Here is a 20707-nt window from a genome sequence, read left to right on the forward strand (position 1 = left end):
ATCCACTAGCAAAGGCAAGAATGACACTGCGTACCTACATGGGGTTAAACATATTTGGACTTCTCCATACCATCCAGCTTCAAATAGTCTAGCTGAAAGCGCTGTTCAAACCTTCAAAGAGGGAATGAAGAAGATGATGATGATGAATGGAAGCTTGGAAATGAAGCGGGCTTGATTTCTTTTGACATACTGAACCAATCCTCAAACTACAATGGGGTGATCCTGGTCTAGCTGTTGATGGCAAGAAGCATGAGAACTCTTTTGGACTTAATTCATCACAGCACTGAAGGGAAAGTTTTAAGGAATAAGCTGATCAAACAAACAACCATGATTATTATTTATTGGGGGAGGGATAGCTCAGCTTATGGGGGGAGGGATAGCTCAGTGGTTTGAGCATTGACCTGTTAAACCCAGGGTTGTGAGTTCAATCCTTGAGGGGGCCATTTAGGGATCTGGGGCAAAAATTGGGGATTGGTCCTGCTTTGAGCAGGGGGTTGGACTAGATGACATCCTGAGGTCCCTTCCAACCCTCATATTCTATGATTTCTCTCTTGGTTTGTGGCATTTATCATTCCAAAGATAGAAAGTTGGGTTTGAAGGATTGAATGTATATCAAAGTTTTAATACACGCCAGCCAACGTGGATTCTGGGTACTATCCTAGAACAAACATGACTTTTATCTTTTAAAATCTGTTTAAGTGATGATCGAGTGGCAAAATAACATCATGATCAGATCTGCTTATGGAGTGACATACAAGTGCACGAGCTTCTGGGTGAGGTCTACCGTAAGAAGCAAAGACCTGGAGAGGATGAAGAGTTTCCTGCAATGACCAAATTGGGAATATCTACAGTTTTGCTGAACCCAGAGACTGGAGGTACAGTTTCCAAAATGTGAGGTTTCACTGGCAGCTGAGTAGGGCCATTATCTAGTGAGAGAAAGGTCTATATCTGGGCTGTAAATTAAAAAGGAAAGTCATGTAGTAAAGTGGTTATTAAGGGGTTAACTGAGTGACTCAGAATTTTATGGGCTAGAGCCATGCTTTGCCCTTTGCCCTTATTTCTTATTTGCTGGTATGTGTTGTATCACCATTTTAAATATGTAGCTACAACAATAAAGCAGTATGTTCTTTAGTCGGCAGTAACTGTAAGTACACCCTTATTTCCAGTCTTAATCCAGATAAGATTTACAACTTTCTTTCTTCCCAAGGCCTTTCCTCCTTATTCCTTTCCCTCCTTTCTTCTGACCAACATCTTTTTTGTTACAACTGGGTTCACATAGGAGATAACAGTATGTTGTTGTATCCTCTGGCTGTCCCTATAGAAAGCTATCTTTAAGAGCTGTACATGCTAGATTTAAAAAAATAGTTATTAATAGACAACTTTGACTCCTTAGGTTCTCAAATCATTCTTCAGGATGTACTGGAATAATTTATTTGTTTTATTATGCATTTAATAAATAAGATTAATAGTTAACTGTATTGATGTAAATGACTATCTAATTCTGCTGAGCCTTTGGGGAAAATATGTGTGCAATCCACAAAGACTACTGAGTTAAAACATTTTATTAACCTGATATGTCTAAGCCTTAGTTTTTCAAAAGTGGAAAAAGAGTTCCACACTTGAAATCTGCTCTACAATCCTTTACATTTAAATTGCCAAGAACCACTCCAAATGGGTTCTTTGTAAATAACTTACAGTTAACCACATAAGATTCAGCAGGATTAAGCTAAACCTTCTTTTGATACCTAACACTTCCAAAGCAATTTGGTGGCAAAGACAAATAATTAAAGTGCAGGAAATTCATATGCATCCCCAGTGGCAACAGATCTTCAGGGTAGTGGGCATGGGAAATAGAGAATTCCTATTTGTGTTTCTTCCAATTTCTTGCCATGTTTCCTCATTCAAGCCAGTACTGCATTGCTAAAGATTCCACAGTGGCCAATGAAAGGATGAATGGAATTTAGTTCTCTTTTGTGAGCTCTGTGAGGAAAGAGAAAGGACACAGTAAAGCTTTTATTGACCCAACTCCAAATCCAGTGTGTCTAACTAGGAAATTGTTCATTCAGATGGAAGCCAAAAAAGCATCTATGCCTCAATGTGGCTGAGACAGCAAAATCAATTCAAAAAAACAACAGCTCTGTTTAGTAAGTATTCAGGGGAGGAAAATGTAGGTCTAACTAAATCAATAAATAATATACAGAAGAAGGTATTTATTACACAGTATTCAATGAAAACAAAAGTGTCAGGTGTTGAGAAATATTAAATCCATCAGCCTTTAGTAAATACTGATTTTTAATAGGTCAGAAGTCCTAAATCATCATTTTTTAAAAAACAAAATTATCTTCAGGGATAGAATTGTATTTTATTTTTTCTGTTCTTTCCATGTGGAAATGATTTTGCCCTGTGTATTGTATTGTATTCATTGTAAAAGCACTTGTAAGGTCATAAAAGTTAGACTTTAAGACCTTTTATATAATCTTTTTTAGCCAATTTCCTGCCACAGAACTTTTGTTGTCTACAGATTTATAGCAGAAGAGCACAGTGCATCAGTAACGAGGGCCTGTTGTGAAATGTGATTGTGCGGTCTCATACACAGCTGCATAATTGATCTTCTAAGAATAAAGATGTTACATAAATGTGGGCTTGAATCTAAGTTTTCCAATAAGAAAAATAAATAAGGTCAATATTTGCAAATATAGGCGCCTATAAGTGGACCCCTAAATAGATGTTTAATCAACTAAATAAACACAGCCTGCCTCCAATCGAGTCTATGGTTGCTCAGTACTCTGAGAATCAGGACACTTCTATGTAAATGGTGAATTGTGGATGTAGAGTTCTAATTGTAGGTACCCAAATTCATTTTTTTTAAGTTTCTCTATTCCTTTTTATTGTGGAGATATCATCATCATCGTCATCATGTCTTTTGAGGACCATTGTGCCAGCTAGAGTATCCAAAGTTTATAGCATCATATCAAGCATTGTAGAGTGAAGTTCCCAGATCTGTCTCAAACCTGCAAATCCACGAATCTCTGTGATGGTCCAGTGGGCAATGCCAGGTAGGGTCACGTCATGCAACCCTTCATGTCTCCATGGAGAGTTATTGCCTGGCATGGTATACGTAACACTATATCACACACCCCTGCTGAAACAATTGGCTTCAGACGGTAGCACAAGAAACCTTGGCTTTCTAAAGAGGCCTTTGATATATTAGCAAAAAAAGGCAGAAGCATGCAAGCAGGGAGATGTGAAGATAGCCTTCAAGGATTAACCAGATGTAAACCAGTACAAAATTGGTATTGTTTACTTGAGCCTGCAGGAAGCCTGAAATACTATATACACACTGAAAGGTATGAACTGCCCTATTCTTCACATTTGAGTTTGAATTCTGAAACCTAATGAGAAAAAGTTAAATGTAAATATCAGTTTTTTCAGGGCTGATCAATTTTGCAGAAACATCAAGCTAGCATATTTATCTATTATCTTGGTGTGTAACTGCAAATAATGGGGCTGAGTTCAGTGTGAGGCAGTGAGTTGTGACTAAGGATTGGGTGGGTGGGGAAAAAGAAATTCAGGCCCTCGCATCCAAACAGTTACATCTGTTCCTGGTTAAAAGGGGAAAGGAAAGAGTAGGTGACATTAACAGAGGGCTAGGGGTTGTGTGGGGAGCAGAGGTAAAAGGGGAGAAATGGCAAACTACAATAGGGTCATAGGCACAACAAGAGGAAAACAGTGGGGGAATCTGTTCAACATCTTAGAAGTCTATACACAAATGCAAGGAGTATAGGAAATAAATAGGAAGAACTGGAATGTGCATAAACTAAATCCCCTGGCATAATTGGCATCACATTGACATGTGGCAGGGGGGTGGGGCATAATTCTAATGACTGGAATATTGGTATTGAGCGCTATAACTTGTTTAGGAAGGACAGGCTGGGGGGAAAAAGAGGTGGTGTTCCATTATACATGAAGAATACATACACTTGTTCTGAGGTCCAGATGGAGGTGAAAGGCAGACCAGTTGAAGTCCTTAAGTGAAAATAAAAGGGGAGAAAAGAGGGATGATGTCATGGAGGGTCTACTGTAGACCACAAAATAAGGAGAAGGAGAGGGATGAGGCATTTCTAGAACAAATAACAGAAACAGTCAAAACACACCAGACCTTGTTGTAGTGAGAGACTTCAACCACCAGACATCTGTTGGAAAAGTAATATGGTAAACACACAATGTCCAATAAATTCTTGGAATATACTGGGGACAAATTCTTGTTTCAGGAGGTAGAGGAAGTTTGCAGGAGGACAGCAGTTAGACTTGATTCTGACTAACAGGTATGAATTGGTTGTGGATCTAAAGGTTGGGTGAAAGTGATAATGAAATGAGAGATTTCATTATTTTAAGGAAAAGAAGGAGTAAGAGCCACAGAATAAAGACAATTGACTTCAAAAAAGCAGACTTTAACAAACTTAGAGTCCCATGGGAAAAAAGGCAATAAGGAGTTCACGAGAGCTGGCAGTTTCTCAAAGAGATAATATTAAAGGCACAACAGCAAACTATCCTAATGTGAGGGAAGGATGGGAAGAGTAGGCAGAGGCCAATGTGCCTCCCTCAGGAGCTCTTAATGACAGGAAAACCAAAAAGGAATCCTACAAAAAGCGGAAACATGGACAAATTGCTAAGCATGAGTCCAGAAGTCTAGAACAAGCACGTTGGGACAATCAGAAAGGCTAAAGAACAAAATAAATTGCACATAGCAAGAGACATAAAAGGCAATAAGAAGAGGTTCTGTAAATACATTAGGAGCAAGAGAAAGACAAAGGAAAGAGTTAGGTCCCCCTATTAGTGGAGAAAGGCAGCTAATTACAGATGACATCAAGAAGGCTAAAGTGTTTAATGCCCTGTTTTGCTTCAGTCTTCACTAAAAATATCAATGGTGATTGGATACTTATCATAATTAATATTACTATCAAAGGGGAAGAAATACAAGCCAGAATAGGGAAAGAACAGATTGAAAAGTATTTAGATAATGTAGATGCATTCAAATTGGTAGGGCCTGATGAACTTAATTCTAGGGTACTTAAGGAGCTGCCTGGAGCAATCTCAGAAGCCTTAGTGATTATCTTCAAGAACTCATGGAGGATGGGTAAGGCCACAGAAGACTGGAGAAAGGCAAACATAGTACCTGACTTGTAAAAGGGGAACAAAGAAGACCTGGGGAATTACAGACCAGACATCTTGACTTCAATACCTGGAAAGATAATGGAACAAATGAACAATCAATTTGTAAGAACTTACATAAGAAGTAAGGATATGACTTTTGTCACAAAGGTCACGGAGGTCTCTTGCTAAACTCATCCTCCCTCCATTTTCCCCAAATGTTTCTCCTCAGTTATCTTCTATCCTCCATGTTCCCCTGATCACTCCTCAGCTTCTCTCCTGTCTCCCCTTAATCTGCCTGCTGTGTACTCCTCACACTCCTTCTGTACTTAAATTTCCACGGCACCCTCCTTAGTCTCCATTTGTACACCCTCAGTCAGCCTTTGGTTTTCATTCCCCTGCATCTTCAGTTTCCTGTTCCATAATCATAGAGCACAAGTCGATGGACAGCTTCCCTCAAGGCAATGCGGCTTAATTGCAGAAACAATGGCAGATGGTGACTGTGGTTACTCAGGGTAGCTTTCCTTCCATGTGCAAATGATGTAGGGAAATGACAGCTGTCTTGACTATTGAAAGTAATGGGAGATCATAGAATCATAGAATATCAGGGTTGGAAGGGACCCCAGAAGGTCATCTAGTCCAACCCCCTGCTCGAAGCAGGACCAATTCCCAGTTAAATCATCCCAGCCAGGGCTTTGTCAAGCCTGACCTTAAAAACCTCTAAGGAAGGAGATTCTACCACCTCCCTAGCTAACGCATTCCAGTGTTTCACCACCCTCTTAGTGAAAAAGTTTTTCCTAATATCCAATCTAAACCTCCCCCACTGCAACTTGAGACCATTACTCCTCGTTCTGTCATCTGCTACCATTGAGAACAGTCTAGAGCCATCCTCTTTGGAACCCCCTTTCAGGTAGTTGAAAGAAGCTATCAAATCCCCCCTCATTCTTCTCTTCTGCAGGCTAAACAATCCCAGCTCCCTCAGCCTCTCCTCATAACTCATGTGTTCCAGACCCCTAATCATTTTTGTTGCCCTTCGCTGGACTCTCTCCAATTTATCCACATCCTTCTTGAAGTGTGGGGCCCAAAACTGGACACAGTACTCCAGATGAGGCCTCACCAATGTCGAATAGAGGGGAACGATCACGTCCCTCGATCTGCTTGCTGTGCCCCTACTTATACATCCCAAAATGCCATTGGCCTTCTTGGCAACAAGGGCACACTGCTGACTCATATCCAGCTTCTCGTCCACTGTCACCCCTAGGTCCTTTTCCGCAGAACTGCTGCCTAGCCATTCGGTCCCTAGTCTGTAGCTGTGCATTGGGTTCTTCCGTCCTAAGTGCAGGACCCTGCACTTATCCTTATTGAACCTCATCAGATTTCTTTTGGCCCAATCCTCCAATTTGTCTAGGTCCTTCTGTATCCTATCCCTCCCCTCCAGCATATCTACCACTCCTCCCAGTTTAGTATCATCCGCAAATTTGCTGAGAGTGCAATCCACACCATCCTCCAGATCATTTATGAAGATATTGAACAAAACCGGCCCCAGGACCGACCCTTGGGGCACTCCACTTGATACCGGCTGCCAACTAGACATGGAGCCATTGATCACTACCCGTTGAGCCCGACAATCTAGCCAGCTTTCTACCCACCTTATAGTGCATTCATCCAGCCCATACTTCCTTAACTTGCTGACAAGAATACTGTGGGAGACCGTGTCAAAAGCTTTTTTAAAGTCAAGTAACAATACATCCACTGCTTTCCCTTCATCCACAGAACCAGTAATCTCATCATAAAAGGCGATTAGATTAGTCAGGCATGACCTTCCCTTGGTGAATCCATGCTGGCTGTTCCTGATCACTTTCCTCTCATGCAAGTGCTTCAGGATTGATTCTTTGAGGACCTGCTCCATGATTTTTCCAGGGACTGAGGTGAGGCTGACTGGCCTGTAGTTCCCAGGATCCTCCTTCTTCCCTTTTTTAAAGATTTCCACTACATTAGCCTTTTTCCAGTCATCCGGGACTTCCCCCGTTCGCCACGAGTTTTCAAAGATAATGGCCAATGGCTCTGCAATTCCTTCAGCACTCTCGGATGCAACTCGTCCGGCCCCATGGACTTGTGCACGTCCAGCTTTTCTAAATAGTCCCTAACCACCTCTATCTCCACAGAGGGCTGGCCATCTCTTCCCCATTTTGCGATGCCCAGCGCAGCAGTCTGGGAGCTGACCTTGTTAGTGAAAACAGAGGCAAAAAAAAACATTGAGTACATTAGCTTTTTCCACATCCTCTGTCACTAGGAGATGCTGGCTATTTTGCCTAAGGGCTTTATTTTTAAGGAGAACCACTTGAGAGACTATGGTTGGCAGGAAGCACCAAAGAAAGTCCTATTCCTACACCTATTAGCAGCTTCCTGTGGAAAATGTATTCACTTGCAGTTAAAGAGAGGTGAAGTTAAAGAGAGGTGCAGAGCCAGGGCTTCTGACCAGCCACAATTCTACCTTTCCTCGAACTTCCTCCCACTTCCTGTCATCTAAGGTGAACAGGCAGGACTGAAGTTCTCTAGTCTCCCAATGAGCCCCTGGTTTTTATGGGCCTAAAGTACAGAAAGGAAGGGGGACAGTGACCTGGAAGGTACAATGTGGGGTAGAAATCTGTTTGGCAGGACCACATAACTCTGGGTCCTGGTCACTTAGCATGTTGGCAAAAGGACCTAGAGTCTGGGAAAATGGCTTCTGAGGGAAGAAAATTAATAACAGCCAAACCTGTGGAGAGCACTTAAGCTGCAGAAAAGAGCCATAGGAGCACCCAAGGCTGTGATAAAGAGCCTTAGACTGTTAACATATTTAAATTATAAATGTAGACTAAAGCAGCAGCAAAATACACATGGTGAATGTTAATTCTGATGCCCAGTACCTCACAAGGATGTTGCTGGGCTTTAAAAATTTTGGTATGGCACTTTGAGCTACTTAGATGAAAAGTGCTGCACAAGTACAAGGGCATATTAAAGAATAATTATTTATTATGAATGAAATCAGACAAGATTGTATGTTTGACAGTTGTTCAAGTAGCAGAAGATCATTCCCCGTATGTTCTTTGCTGTATTTTTTCATTCTTTTCTCTGTGAAATTTTTTAGTATATGTATTTTTTATTTCTCCTTTTATTCCTGTGTGGTGAGTTCAGTAGCCAGAGAAGAAGCAGTAGAATTTGTTTGGAGATGGGCGTGGGTCAGAACAGTCTTTGGAGCATGAGGAGAGGTGAGTGGGAACAGAAGACAGGGAAAATGGAAGAAGCACTGATCAGCAGAAGACATTTTAAGATTTTTTTCTAGGTCATTTGTGTGACAAGCTGCACAAGTAAAATCTAGTTTTTTTCTGTGCTGATTCATATAAAATCTAATTTGATTTAATGAAACTGGCCAATCCTAGTTAGGAAGTAATGTGTTTTGTGTTGGAAAGCCAGAATGAAGCACATTTCCCTTCCCACCCCACAACCCCCTACCCAACAAAAGAAAAACAAACAGACAAACAATCCCCCTCCCCACTTGGATCTGGAGTTGGATGTGGATGTTCAGTCACTGTTTACCAGATATCACTGACTGTGTGTCATATCTGCAGTAAACTAATTCTACAGTCCTGAAATTACATCTGCACAGCAAAACTCATTTTTCCTAGAGAACACATTTTGGTATAATTTCCCCAGTCTGACTGAGATGTGACTCTCTCCTGCCCCCATGCACTCTTTTCAACGAGGGCAGAATTTGACCATGTAACAGGGTCATACTACATTGAAATTAAAAGATTGTACTTTTGGTTTTAAAACTCCTTGAAGTAAAGCTTACCCCCCAAGGTATTATATACGCTAAATATTAGTGACTAGGTTTCATACACTCTCATATTAAGGGATACATATGTATCTCAATTTAAAGTAACCAGATCTTTGTTCTCTTCCCTTTCCAATTCCACTCAACTACTCCTTGTCTAAACCATTTGACTCTAGCCAAATTTTGTTTGTATGGTTGCCCTGTATTTCTCATTCAAGTCTTGTTCAATGTTCTTTCTGGGAATCTATGCTTCAGTTTAAAACTTAATTCTGTTATTCCTATGTGTTCACCCTTCTGAGGTTAGATTTTACTGTCATTTTCTTTTATGGTGGTGTTCCTAGCTAGGGTTGCCTTCCTTCTAAAGATCACTAGAAGAGACAGATATACCACAATAACTTTCACTGAAATCACATGAAGGAAATTTGTTGACACAGAAAGCTTAAATCAGTATCATAAAGGACAGTATCAGTATCTCTCTTTAATGATCAAATCTTGTTAGGCCTCAATTTTAGATTAAATGAAGTAGAAATTGCATAATGCCTAGGACTCTGTGGGCATATGTTCTGATTTGAAATGCCTTTAAAGATCTCTAAAGTGGTGAACAATATAAACATGAAAAGGAGGACTTGTGGCACCTTAGAGACTAACAAATTTATTTGAGCATACTCCTTTTCTTTTTGCAAATACAGACTAACACGGCTGCTACTCTGAAATATAATCATGCTGGACTTCAACTAAACCGATTTAGAAGATATGCGAAGTTGTACAAAAAATTTGTTGAATTAAATAATTGATAAATCTACCCAGAACAGCAATACATATTTAAGGTCCAGGTGGGATGACTGTCACAAAGTGTTTTAATAAAACAAAAAACCGAGAAAAAAAGACAACAGAAAACAATTATTAGAGCTGGCCAGGAATTTTTCTAATAAATGTTTTTTGTTGGAAAATGCAGATAGTTGAAATTGAAACTTATCATGGAAATGTATTGGTTTTGACAAAACTTTTGTTGGGGAGGGGAGGGGATTTCCTCAGCTCCAGGAATGAATTGAGAGGGAGAGAGACCCCAGTCTAGCCTACAGTCTAATGGTCAGGGCACTCACCTGGGATGTTGGAGATGCAGATTAAAATCCCTGCCAAAATCAGGCAGAATGGAGACTTGAACCTGGGTGTCCCCTATCCTAGGTGAATGACCTAACACTGAGCTATTGGCTTTTCATGGGTAAGAGGTGTTGCTCCCTTTTTTCAAAAAAATTCTATAGGTCTTGGTTTTGACCTGATGTGGAACAAAACCAGATGCTGAAACCTCAAAATTTTTCACAAAACAGAATTATTGTTTTCTGTCCATTTATTACCGCCGTGAAAGTTAAAGGACACTGAGCATATTAGGAGCACAGGAATTTCCAGACTGGATCAGATCCTTGGTCCAGGTGGTGCATTATCCTTTCTTCAACAGTGGCCAGCACCATATGCTTCAGAGAGGCCTAGATTTTCAAAAAGCAGTTGACTAAATACCATATCAATGATTAATAAATATTAAATAGGCTGCTGGATGGAAAACTGGTTAAAAAGTGAGGCAACAGAGAACAATTAATATGGAAAGGTGGTGTAATGAGTGATGGACTTCAGGAATTAAGACTCTGTTATTCATAACACACATAAATTAACTGGATGAGAATATTAAAGACAATATCTCCAAGTTTGCAGATGTTATTAACATTGGAGACAGACCAAATAATGAGGAATAGAATAACTCTTATTCTAAAAGATTTAGATTATTTAGTGATTGAACTAGCAGATGGCATATAGCAATATATTAAGTTTACAAAGTGCCTTTCTAAAAGTTCTTAAGTTCAGTTCAGCAAAACACAAAATAATTAGACTGGAAACAAGGAACAAATGTAGGGCAATAAAGATATGGGAACAATAGTCCAATACCCCGGGTAGTTTTGGAGTACCCAGAATGGCTTTGGTGTTAAAGTGGAAACATTTTTAAAAACTATAAATCCAGATCAGCGCAGTAGTAAAATGTAAAGTGGGAATGTTAATTCTTATGTACTGTACCTCATGGTGTTGTTGGTTTTATTTAATATGGCTGTAGTGCTTTGAGATCCTTGGTAAAAAGGTGGCATGCAAGTGCAAAAGAGTATTAATTTATTTTGACCAAAGTCAGACAAGGCCAGTACATTTGAGGCTGCATGTCTCCCAAGCTCCATGCTCCTTTTCCCAGTAGCCGCAACATCCCTGCTCAGTCAGCCCCACCTTCCCATAAAGGGTGCAGACCTGGCTGCTCCTGCTAAACCAATACTATGATTTCTTTCCCCTCTCTCTCATCTGCTAGCACTCTTTGCATTGGATTCCTCCTACAACTGGCTGGAGGGAGGTGGGGGGGGGGGTCTCACAGGAGGACAGTGGAAGATCTGAGAGCAGGGAGGGCACAGATTAGCTGGCAGAAGCCTCTGCCACATGCCTCGCCCACCCTGACAGTCTGACAGAAAAGTCAGCCTCAGCAGGGGAGGCCAAAGAGCAAATCTGATAGCTGGATCAGCTGGCTAAACGCCAGGGGTTAGAAAAGTCTCCATGAACATCTTTAGTTTATGGTAACAAAAACCATGATGTTGAGAATAAAACAGCTCCAGGTTGGTTGCAGCTCACATTATGGAAATAATTGTTAGACTCCTCACACTGAAGATCAACTAGTTTTCTGAGATACATTAAAGTCTGAGTCCTCCTTCTACTCCTAAATTCACCAGAATCAAACCAATCTGCCTGAAATTTCACAAAGGTAATCCTATTAGAGAGATTTTTCTCTGGGAAGTTTGAGGCAAATCAGAGAAGATAGCTGGGAGAGATGAAGTTTTTAAAAAAAGGAAGTGGTTTTACTTCTTGAAAATGTAATTGTTTTTTATCACATCATAACTCCATAAAAGTGAGACCCAGAAACTCTACATTTATTTTCTTTGCTTGGTTTATGTGAGAACTGGTACTTTTGGATACATTTTTAAGGGGGTGATGGTTCCAGGTGTAAGTATTTGGGGAGAATGTCATACAGCACATAATTTATCCCAACCAGAGATGGTTGAAAAATGGGAAAACAATTTCATGAAAAAATTCAGAATGTTGAAATGTGATTTCATTTTGCAGAATGATTTCATCCATTTTTTCTAAAAGTGTCCATGCCATGATATTTTTTTTACCATTTTTTAAATTGAAGTTGTTTTCAAAATATTTCATATTTCTTAACAGTAAGAAAATGTTTTTTTTGAATGAAAAATTTTAGTAAAAATTATTTAAAACATCAGAAAATTTCATAAAAAAGTGGAAAATGGTGGTAATGTCAACAAATGGTTTGTGAAAATATTTCTGATTTTGGAAAAAGACCATTTGCCAATGAAAAAAAATTGTCATGCCAAAAATTTCATCCAGGTCTAATCCCCACAGCAGTTTGGTTTTGGACTTCTAAAATATGTACTTTAAACTTCATGGGAATAATGCACGTAAATGTGGAAGTAGGAACACATTACTCATTCACTGTCTCCATTACTCCATGTCTGCTGGTATTTGGGCTGCGAATCTAATCTGAAATTGCTCTCCTGCTTTTCTAAGCTTTTATTGTAGCAAGCATTTCTATGGTTCCCACCACCATAGTATCTGAGTGATTTTTACATATGTTTCAAGTAGATCTAGAATGACCCATGAAGAAATGAGACCTTTCCTCCACTTTCCTCCCTGACCAGAGTCTCTTATGTGAAGTTGCCCAGGGGTCCACTCCATCACCCCTCTGAACAACTTCCATCTTCTCTTTTGTAGCCTATAGGTATTTGCTAGGTAAGGCAGAGGTATAAATTAAGGCAGTAATGTAATCAGCCTACAAGGCCTGTAAGACAATAGCTTAGCTAAACAAGGCATAAGGTCACCAAAGCCTTAGCATAAGCAATTAACCAGGTGTAACCTTAGGTCATATGGCATCACAAAATAGAATGCTGTAATGACTAAACTGCTGACAGAAAACCACAGTTTATACCAGCTTGTGATATTTTAAGTAAAGACCATCAGCAGATGTTTGAGCATAAGAGTTCCATGGTAACTAATTGACATATATGCTAAAAAGCTTGTGGTAAACAAACTAGCAAGCTATGGGAGAAGGGCACCCCAGTATTAGTATGGTGAGGATATACAAATTAGGAAAAGGAGAGAAACCCCTCCTGAATATGCATTAGGCACAGTGGTGTCAGCAGGGGCACTGGAACAGGAAGGGCCAAGGCCCTTCCACTTTTGAAAATGAGGTCCCGCAAGCCAGCCAGGCCAGAAGCTGGACCCTGGCCTGGGGAGCCTGGGCAGCTGTGGGGAACCATGCACCCTCCACCTGCCTGGGGCAAGAGCACCCAGAGCAGATGGAGGGTCTGTGGCTCCTCACAGCTACCCAGGTGGTTGTTATCATGACCCAGCTGCAGCTCTTTGGCCCCTGCGGGTCCCCCTCCCCCGCCAGGCCAGAAGCCAGAGCCGGGTCGGGGCACCAGCCATGTGGGCAGCTGTGGGGAGCCATGAACCCTCCATCTGCCCTGGGCAGGGGGCCCTGGAGGGCAGGGATGCGGGCCAGGGGCTGCTCTCGGGCCTCCCTACCCCAGGCAGGTGGAGGGGTCTGGGCTCCCTGGCCTGGGTCCAGCTTCCGGCTTGGCTAGTGGGCAGGGCGTCAGGGCGAGAGGAGGGGCAGGGCCCCCCTACTTTTAGGAATAATCCAATGCTCCTGGGCATCAGCATAACACATTATGAAAGTTGTAACCTGGGCTGTGTGCCTTAGGAGATCTAACTCTTGGGAGGTGCCAGGATGACGACCACTGTGATGGTGGCAAGGAAGAGGAGGTGGAGGAGGAAGATAATGACTAATACTTCAGGTTGTTCTGCAGGGGGTGGGGTGAGAATATGGATGCTTAGATGCACAGTCTGTATTATCTCTAACAATCCTATTTCATTGGAGTGTTTATAACTTTGCTAACTGTGTTAATAAAACAATTTCAAATGCAGGTTTTTCCTAAGGTTGGGAGTTGCAGCCATGCATGTCAGGGGTTCCCAACTAAACTTTAATTTTAATACTGGGCCTGATCTTAGGGTAAAAACCTACCAAACTTCAGAGTGCTAATTGGGAATTCTTAAGTAATCAATATAATTAATATACACTCAGTATATCATTCAACATCTTTCTTAGCTAGATTGTCTCTAGCATTCTGGCTCTGATTGTCGTGAGCATATTGTGGGGTGTGGCATGCCACGTACCTGCCATGACAAGGCCAAACGTAACATAGACAGTCAGCATAAGTTAGAGCAGCCCCTAGGCTACTCAAACATACTCTAGTACAATACAATACAAATTTGGCTCTCTGATATCATCAGAGCATAAGCAAAGCAGAATAAATGGACCTCTGACTTCATAAATGCCTAGTCCTGTTCCTCATTCACTCCACTGTATTTTCAGAGGCCTTTCTCTTCCTTTCTTTTAACTCTTCATAACTCATTTGTGCTGTTTCCTCTCTCTGTCTACGTCACTGTTTCTCTCCTTCTGAGCCATATGACCGACTGTCTCTGTGTAACGCATTCGTGATAACATGACCAAAGATGGGCGATAAAAACTAATTGTACTGCGTTTTTAAAAAGAGGCTAAGATGTAATCTCATTATGTAGAGGGATTCGGGCACTGCTATATTAATAATTTTGCTTTTTCCATTAATAACAGTGTGTTTCATCTTACGTAAGCACGAACAATCCGTTTTTAATCAACTTCGCTGAGCTTCATCTTTGAGATGCATTAAGTGAGAGCTCATAAGGTCATGTTCATGGGATTAAAGAAAGTACTGAGGTTTTAGAGCATTAAATTCCAGTTTTCTCACTATGTGTGCCATTATTTCCACTGTGGTTTTAAAGAGGGTCTTTTTTAGTTTCTGGTTAAAGAAATAAACAAAATCTTTGTCAATTCATTGTGTAATAATATGAGCTTTAGCTAAATGGAATAACTGTTTTGGAATGCATGAATTCAGCTGAATGTTATCTTCAGACAGAATTTGATGTAATTATTTAATTAATGGAAATGAAGTATTGCAGCACTGAAGGATTTGAATAAGTGTTGAAAGACACTGTGGATAAGACCCATGGCTTGGCTGCAGCTCAGGGTAATTCATATATTCAAATAGTGAAATGGTGAATTTTCATTGCCTGTCTCGCTTTTCCTTCTTTCAGCTTTGCATCGTGATTGAACCAAAGAAATCTGTCTTCTGCCTCAAAGCAGAAATCTTGGTTGCTGAGGCAACATGTTGACTGGGGGGGACCCCAAAACTAAAGCAAAAAATCTTAAGTAAAGATGGCTCATTTCCAACTCACTATTTATTTTTTTTGATCTTCATAGAAAAGACACATACTGGCAAGAAAGCACTGCTGGTGGCTTTTTAATAAAAAAATCTGTTTGCTGAGGGATTATGCCTCATAACTTGAATGTTCAGCTGGTGAGAAATGCACACTAGTAGTTCAAAATTTTAAAAATATGAAACACTGTATTAAAAATCTTTAGAGGTTTTATAACTTTAGTAGGAAAAGTTCTTAAAGGCCCTAGTTGGAAAGCATCTGCTTAACCATGAACTGGTTGCTAGGTTTTAAAAAGATTTGTTGCTTGTAGCTAATACAGAGTTGTTCCAAAATGCACTCTGTTTCACTTAATGAACATGTCTTTAATGTTCAAGTAGTTGCATAAGATTTAGCCACACAGCTCCCACTGAATTGAACAGGAGTTCTGTATTTAAATCTAGTGAAACCCATTGAAAATGTGTCAATTTAATTTGCACTCCAAACTTTTTTGTTACGAGGGGAAAAAAACCTTGTGAGTTAACTTATCAAAAGAAAGAAGCACAGTTAAAAGTGTTTGCTGAAACTTTCTTTAATTTTTTCCAATACAGACATTGGGCTAATGTAAATCCACATAAATTAATTGAAATATGCGGAGCTGTGATGAATAATGCTAGTTGAGGCTCTGCCCCATTTTGCCAAGGTATTCAACCTCTTTCAGTTTTGCATATTATCTGGTGTGTACTGTACTATCTAGATACAAGATTAGGATTGCTTGAAAGCTTGTGTCTTACACAAACAGAAGTTGGTCCAATAAAAGATATTACCTCACCCACCTTGTCTCTCTAATATCCTGGGACCAACATGGCTACAATATTAAATACAAGATGTCATCTTAAAAATTGCAACCCAGTATAATCCTACTGACTTCCACTAAATTTTAATGGGGCTAAATCAGGGCAGAAAGTGATCCTAAGGATAGAGTTTCAATTAGCTTTGAATTCCTTTGTCAAGTCCCCCTTTTCTTTTTGTCTTTTAGTTTAGATTTGTGTGAAAATGTATACACACACACACACACAAATGATAACACTATATACATATACATATAATTATTTGTATTATTGCAGCACCTAGGAGCCTTAGTCAGGAGCCAGAACCCCATTGTGCTAGGTGCTGTACAAACACAGGACAAAAGGATGGTTCCTGCTCCAGAGAGTTTACAATCTAAGACAAGAGACAACAGCTGGAGACAGACAGGTGGGGGAGTACAGGGAAACAATGAGACCATATTGGTCAGCAGGACAGGCAGTGATCTCAGCTCATCAGCAGCCTAACTGTTAAGTTATATTAAGGCATCATGGCAAAGGAAAGTTTTAAAGAGGGGATTTGTAGGAGAACAATGTAGTATTTTTGCAGATGTTTACAGTGAGCTTCTCCCAAGCATGAGGGACAGCATAGCCAAAATCACATAGGTGCTTGTTTGAAAATGTAACGAGTGGGTGATGGAGGCTGGCATCATGAGCGGGGTCAGATGTGGGAGCAAACAGCAAATGAGAGAGTAGGTGTGATGGCGCGTGCACCCCATACTGATCTGACAAGAGCTGGGTGGGGCCAGATGGGTCGAAGCTACTAATTAGGCTGAAAGTCAGGGAGCTAATGGAGGAGGAATTGGCTCACCTGGGCAAGAACATGTGGGGTCTGTAGAAAGACAGGTAGCTGGCTACTGGGTAGGGGGTGGTGTCTAGGGAAGGGTAGTCACTCCGTGAAAAGGGGGGAGGAGTGTTTGAGGCTGCGGGAAGGCAGGCTGCACAGACTACCTTAGAGGAGGGAGTGAAGAAACTGGTGAACCCAGGGTGGGGGTGGGTAGCTACTTAGGTAGAAAAAAGCCCAGGGAAACAACAACGAGGTCAAAGGCAGTACAGGCTTCAGCTACATGTTACAGGGTCCCTGAGCTGGAACCCAGTGCAGAGGGTGGGCCTGGGTTCCCCTACAAGTCAGTGGGTATTGGCTCCGAGCACTGGAAATGCCAGCTGGATAGCTGGTCTGGAAACACTGGGATTTCCCTGGAAGGGGAGGGACTTAGTGGCCTCGCTGGAGTACCAATCCATGGACTGGAAGCATCTGCACCAAGAACGGGAGAGGCCACATACACAGAGAAGAAGATGGGTGGCGAGACCACTGAGAAGCGTGCAGCTTGAGACAGAGCTAATCCCCAGAGTAACCAGCTGGAGGTGCCTCAAGTGGAGAGTGGACCCTGTGACAGTGGGGATAGGCCATGGAGAGCCTTTAAAATGAAAGAAGTAGCTTTATATTTGGGTGCAATGTGGAGCCAGTGATGGGGTGCAAAGACAAGGTTACATGGCCAAAGTGGTAGGACAGGGGAATAATCTTTGCAGCAACATTCTGAATTGTTGCATTTGTCAAGGCCAGAGAAAAAGATGTTACACAAATTGAGATGCAAGGTGATAAGAGCCTGGATAAGACTTATCCACCCACAAATCTATAAGAAAAGATATATCTTAAAGATGTTATGCAGAAAGAATTTGCAAGATTTAGACACAGTCTGGGTGTGAAGACCTTGAGAGAGGTCCAGGTCAAAGATGACACTCAGGTTATAGGACTGAGTAACAGTCAGGAAGGTAGTGCTGTCCACAGTGATTGAGAAAGGAAGTAGCAGGGAGCATTTTGGGAAAAAAAAATAAGAGCTCTGGTGTAGCCATGTTGAGCTTAAGCTGATGGTTAGACACTTACATGGACATGTCCGAGAGACAGGCTTCTATTTAATGGTACAAGACAAAAAATGAAAAATAGGTACAATAGACTGAGATGGCTCCTTTGGGCACTGATTTTACACCCCATATTCTTTATGGAAATATGCTTATGATGTGGATATGGTATAACAGATATGTTTTATGCAAGATGGGTCTTGTAAGGTATCACTGGAAAGATTATAATTTACTGAATGTGATTATCCAATTTGTATGCATGTATCATTTCTGTATCTAAAGTAAGGAATATTGACTGTGTATTTGGGAGACACCCACCAGACAACAGGCCATCACCCTTGATGGGCCATTAGGAAGAAACAGTAAGACTTTGAAGATACTAATCTCGCTCCTTCCTGAGAGGCATCCTGGGATGTAGCTGTGACACTACTAGGTCAGGTGGTCCTGTCACCTGATACTAAACACCATTTTGGATTTCTAGTAATTTTCCACTAAAAGAAGGGGACGGTCAAGACTGGGAAACAAAAAAGATTCCTGCCTTATGTAAATCTTATTTAAGGCTGGGGAGCAGGGCAAACAGGACTCTTCTCCATTGCCTTCCTGCCCAAGAAGAAAGACTGCTGAAAGTACCTGAAGAGACAAAGGAACTGAACACTGAGAAAGGCAAGGGCTGAGTCCAGAGGAGTCTAGTATGTAAAGAGAAATAATTGGAACTCTAAGCTACAGAAACTCTGCAACTTGCCTAAAACAACATTTAGGGTGAGAAATTACTTCTTGAAACTAGTCTCTTTAAGATCTTAAGCTTAGTATGTGTGTTTTGTTTTATTTGCTTGGCAATCTGCTGTGTTCTGTTTGTATCCCTTATAATCACTTAAAATCTGCCTTTTATAGTTAATAAACTTGTATTGTTTGTTATTAAACCCAGTTTGTGCAATTTCTAACTGGGGGAGGGGCCAAGAAGTTGTGCATATCTCCCTGCACATTGAGGGAGGGGGTTTATATATTAGCTTACGTTGTGTAGATTTCTCTACAGCGCGAGACAATATTATTTTGGGTGTACTTTCCAGAGGGGAGCTGCACTTGAGTGCTGGGCAATTTCCTAGCTGAGTCTTCTCATAGAGAGCTGTTTGCAGAGTCTGTTTGCTTCTACAGATGGTGCATCCCTACCTGTATGCGTATGCTGCCAGGGGCTGGAAGGCCTAATTCAGCAAAACTGGGAGAGGGAGCCCAGGCTAGAGGAGCAGGCAGACTCAGTGAAACCTCAGTACATCATCCCAGATGAGGGGTGGCATCCCAGATGAGGGGTCCAACCCGTTACAGACTCATTATCAGTTGGATGTTTTTAGGAACATACAAAAATGCACAACACACACAAATGTACGAGTAATACATTGATGGTGGATTTGTATATTAAATTTCAAAATCTGTGCCATTTACTCAGTAAGCCAAAATAACTAGAGAAAAACTTGTGATCAGACTGACACCTGTTTCTGACAAATTTGAACCTGGATCAATTTTAATGTATGAGTGATTGATATTTTTGGATTTTTTTAAAGTTAACTTTAAATGCGGCACAATCCTCCCTATAATGTAGATATCTGTGCAAAGGCTTTATCGAGTTGTGAGTTACAGCACAATAGTGTTGAATCAAACTGAAATAATTTAAAATATTTTAAAAGTATTTTTCCTAATGGTTATTCCAGTCAGAATTTAATTAAAATATGTCATTCCATTTGGTACCCTCTTGATTTTGTGTCTTTAGGATGTTATTAGAAAGTATTTCTAATTTACTTATTAGAAAGTATTTACAATATTATATGCATAGTGGCATAAGCATATCAGATTTTTTAAAAACTGTTTCCATTAGCACAATAAGAATTAGTTGTTATAGACAGAACATGGAGAAATGTACAAATTTAGAAAAAAATATTCTGTCTTTAGGGTAGTGGTTCCCAAACTTGTTCCGCCACTTGTGCGGGGAAAGCCCCTGGCGGGCCGGGCCAGTTTGTTTACCTGCCGCGTCCGCAGGTTTGGCCGATCGCAGCTGCCAGTGGCCGCAGTTCGCTGCTCCAGGCCCATGGGAGCTGCTGGAAGATTTTGAACTTTTAGGTTTCACATTTTCTGCTTTTCTTTTCAACCACAAAGGCTAGAAACTTATTTACAAAAAAAAAAAAAAGTGGAGATTCTGACATAATCACATAACCCTAAGAGCAAAGGCCTTAAGTAAATACCAAGTTTTGGGAGACTAGTGATTAAAATGAGAGTTGGGAACAGTGGAATCTGTGGGACTAAAAATTCCAGAGCACCAGGTGGAAGAAAGAGCAAGTATTTGAATTTGGGGTGGGGAGGAGGTGAGGGTTGTTGAGTGGGAATTGGGGGGTTAGAGTTGGTGGGAAAGAATGATTTTGGGATTCAGAAAACCTGTGGTACAGGTGTGGGGAGCACCGCTACGATTGAAGGAATTGATTTGAGGACCAGGGGAACCAAGGGAGCAGAAGCAGAGGGAGGGAAAGGCTGGTGGAATGAAAAGGGAGGAAGCATGTCTGAGGGAACCAGGTGAGGGATATTTAAGTGCTGGGCATCAAAAGGCAATAGGAGGGAATCAGTCTGGGAGCTGAGAAACTCAAGATGGTGGCAGCAGGGAATATTCGGCCAGCTGGAGTGAGAGGAAGTCTTTCTGGAG

The 20707-nt window shown here is 41.0% G+C and overlaps 1 long non-coding RNA gene across 4 annotated transcripts in view; it reads left to right on the forward strand.

Moving 5' to 3' along the window:
• The window catches only part of LOC125637915 (uncharacterized), a 198334-nt gene extending 179390 nt beyond the window's left edge, over nt 1–18944 (forward strand). For 2 of the 4 annotated variants that reach the window (XR_012668818.1, XR_012668815.1), the window contains 4 exons: nt 700–875; nt 2897–3056; nt 8329–8402; nt 15200–18944. This is a non-coding gene — a long non-coding RNA (uncharacterized LOC125637915). The remainder of the gene's footprint in view (nt 1–699; nt 876–2896; nt 3057–8328; nt 8403–15199) is intronic. The other 2 variants (XR_012668816.1, XR_012668820.1) reach the window with 2 other exon arrangements.
• Nucleotides 18945–20707: the final 1763 nt, after the last annotated feature.

This window comes from Caretta caretta, chromosome 1, assembly GCF_965140235.1.
Source record: "Caretta caretta isolate rCarCar2 chromosome 1, rCarCar1.hap1, whole genome shotgun sequence".
Taxonomy (NCBI): Eukaryota; Metazoa; Chordata; order Testudines; family Cheloniidae; genus Caretta; species Caretta caretta.